General features: G+C 37.4%; 1 long non-coding RNA gene across 1 annotated transcript; it reads right to left on the bottom strand.

Moving 5' to 3' along the window:
• Nucleotides 1-1470: 1470 nt before the first annotated feature.
• LOC127091460 (uncharacterized) lies at nucleotides 1471-3005 on the bottom strand. Its single transcript, XR_007791924.1, has 2 exons — nucleotides 1935-3005; nucleotides 1471-1721 (listed from the first exon to the last, which is right to left on the bottom strand). It is a non-coding gene; the product is annotated as an uncharacterized LOC127091460 (long non-coding RNA).
• Between the last annotated feature and the right edge of the window lie 350 nt (nucleotides 3006-3355).

Below are 3355 nucleotides of genomic sequence, written 5' to 3'. Positions count from 1 at the left end.
TTGGTATATGGCATGGAAGCAGTCCTCCCTATAGAAGTGGAGATCCCCTCAATGAGAGTCTTGATGGAGGCTAAGTTAGACGAGGCGGAATGGGTTCAAGAAAGGTTCTATGAGCTTAACCTTATTGAAGAGAAGCGCCTAAAAGCGTTATGTCACGGTCAACTCTATCAAAGGCGTCTTAAGAAGGCATTCGACAAGAAAGTTCGTCCTAGAGCATTTCAAGAGGGAGACATGGTGTTAAAGAAAATCTTGCCCATCCACAAGGATTCTAGGAGAAAGTGGACACCAAATTATGAAGGTCCATTTGTGGTGGTTAGAGCCTTCTCCAGAGGCGCTCTAATCCTAGCAACTATGGGCGGTGATGAATTGCCACTTCCCACAAACGTTGATACAGTTAAAAAGTACTTTGCCTAAAAAAAGTGGAATAATAAAAGCCGCTAAATCGAAAACCTGAAAGGGCGATTTAGGCAAAAATGACTATCCTGGTGGATCGAAAACCCGAAAAGGCGATTCAGGCAAAAATTGGGGATACAAAAAAATAATAAAAATTCTGACCCGCTGAGTTGAAAACCCGAAAAGGCGGCGCATGCAAAAATGGGTATCCTGGTGGATCAAAAACCCGAAAGGGCGGTCCAGGCAAAAATTAGGGATTGATTCCAAGGCAAAGAACTGCACCTTCAGGCATGTATCATACCCCTAAATACAAAGAATCAATCTACCTGACTGTTTCAAAGGCAAGGTACTCGGACCGTCAAAGACATGAGGATCATAGCAGTGTGGAAACTCAATGGGAACTCAAGTTTTATTGCCATTTTGTCTTTATACAAATCAATTACCTTATTAAGGAATTGCATCCTTATGTATAATTACCCATTCAAGGGTCAAATCAATAAAAAGAGAAATTTTCTCATCAAAGTTGTGCCCAAATTATTTTGTATTTTATCTGTGTGTTTGCAAAACACCTTTATTTTTAATAAATATCATTCTTAAATTTTTTAGAGAAAATAAAGCACGTCTTTGAGCGAAATGATAAAATTACTTTTGGGATATTAAAATGGAGACTCATATCCTTCAAGTTTGTTCTTATTACATAAAGGTGTAAGATCATTCGCCAACACCTATGGTCATCCAATTTTACCATCCCACTTTCTTCATAGTGGATCCATGAGAGTTTGTTATCCTATTTTAATATGGAATTTCGTTTTTGGTTTCATTGATTTAAATGGTTGTATATAGAATGCTAAGTTGTATTAGAATTACCCCAGTCCAAGGTACAAGAGCACTTAATTATGGGATTGTTTTTGTTTAGGGCAGGTGTGACCTTGGTCATTTTTTAGAGTCATTTTATTCATTGCATATGTTTTAATTTTAGGTAAAGACAAGCAATAAATATGCTTCTTTGTTTGCCTACGAAGATCCATTTTTTACTTAAGGAGTTGTCCCTAGGCTTAACGTTTCATCAAATCCAAATTTGGGGGAAACTTTAGTTTTCAAAATTGCTTTTCAAAAATACATTGAATGAGTACTTGGAAAACTAAATAAAATCCTAAAGAAGCCTCTCATTAGGCGTGTGAGTGTAATTATGGTACATTTGGAGACGTTTCGCTCATTATAACGTCATTTCATCCCTAAACTTCAGAATTTCGTCTACTCGATTGAAACTCCATTTTGCTAAAACTCCCATATCAAGCCTTGTTCCTCACTTGATGTTCCATTATGACCTGTTAAAAGAAAAGAAGTTAATCCAAACTTGTTGTATAACCTTATCGCATAGTGTCTCAAATTAACATGTTATTGACTTCATAAGCTGAAAACAATTAAAAACAACTTGAACAATATATTAATAACTTAAACAAACAATTTGCACAGGGGACAACAACAAGAAGTTAAAAACAGAAGGAATACACCAGGCGTACCCAAAAATGTTCGCTTACCTCCACTCACAATTTGATCCCACAAAATCAGGGATACACAGAATTCGGTCCCCGCAGTATCTAACAAAAAATCTCTCTAACGGAATGACAGCTGGAGTTTGTGAATCATTCAGACAATTTTTGAAATCCATAAGCCCCTCTATAAAAGAGAGCGACCCAATCATTGCATGAGATCTCTCACCGTTATTCTGTCAAAATTCACCCAAGAACCATTTACTTAGAGCTTAAAATCCCTAAAGTCTAAGCTAGAGTTTCACACTGAAACTCTAACCTAGACGAGCTCAAACTCAAAACACAACAATCAACAGCATTCAAAGAAAAATAGAGAAAATGAGAAGAAAGAGAGAAATTAAAATTAGAAAAAGACTCATCTCAAACGTGGCGGAGAAGACGTCGCCGACGACTTGACTCTGATCAAGTATATCATTTTTCTTTCTTTGCTTAAAATCTTCGCATCATCTTGCTCACCTTGATGAACTGACTATAAACCCCAATCTAACTGCGCCGAATCGCTGTTATTGTAGCTTTAATTGCAAATTTAGGGTTTGCCTTTGAATGTTATTTATAAATGTTTTTGTGTTTGTTTTGTTTGTTTGAGGAGAGTTCTATTTAGGTTTTCTATGTTAGGGCTTCCGATTTGGGGTTTTGGTTGGAATTTTGGTGTTTTTATGGCCGAATTCATAATCAGGAGCCTGAATTAAGCAGGGTTAGTGTTTGAGGTTTAGGTTTTTGAGTGGTGGTTCGCCGGAGAAGAAGGTGGCGCTGTCGCCGTTGGCCGGCAACCACCGTCTTCTCTGGTAGGTTGCAATCGGAGGTGATGATCGGATTTGCAGAGCAAGTTTATGTTTTCACGAGAAGAGAGAGAAAACATTCGAAGAAATGTTTTAGTTTGGTCTCTTGTTGTGGCCTTAATGATGGTTGTTGGTCGTGCGGTGGTGACAAGTGTCTCCACCATTGGGACACTTGTCACCGGTTCTGTTACCTTCCTTCAATGGTCTTGTGTACGAGCCCCCATCCTATTACCGTGTACCCGCGTTCCTCTTGGTTGTGATCATTTGAGACCAAGTCAGGTCTGATGATCTGACGGTCTAGATTGGGTCGCGGGTCAACCAAGGTTGACTAAGTCTTGGGTTGGACCCCCCCTGAAAATGGGCTTCCCTTTGGGCCTAGAATCATTCCTAAACTCTTCACACCCCCACCTTTTTATGTTGGCCATTGTTTTTTTTGTTTTATTATTGATTTTATTGCATATTTTCATGTTTCTTTTATTGTTAATTGAATAATTTATTTTTGTTAAATAAGTCTAATTCGATTTAATTGATGTTTTGGCTAATTTTTATAGTCTTATTTAATTTAATTATTTTATTTAACCTTTTAATCAACTTCATTAAGTATTTTATTTAATCGTTTAGTCATTTATT

Source organism: Lathyrus oleraceus, chromosome 6 (assembly GCF_024323335.1).
Source record: "Lathyrus oleraceus cultivar Zhongwan6 chromosome 6, CAAS_Psat_ZW6_1.0, whole genome shotgun sequence".
NCBI classification, from domain to species: Eukaryota; Viridiplantae; Streptophyta; class Magnoliopsida; order Fabales; family Fabaceae; genus Lathyrus; species Lathyrus oleraceus.
Note: the sequence above shows the minus strand (reverse complement) of the source record. Positions and strands in the feature narration are given on the sequence as shown.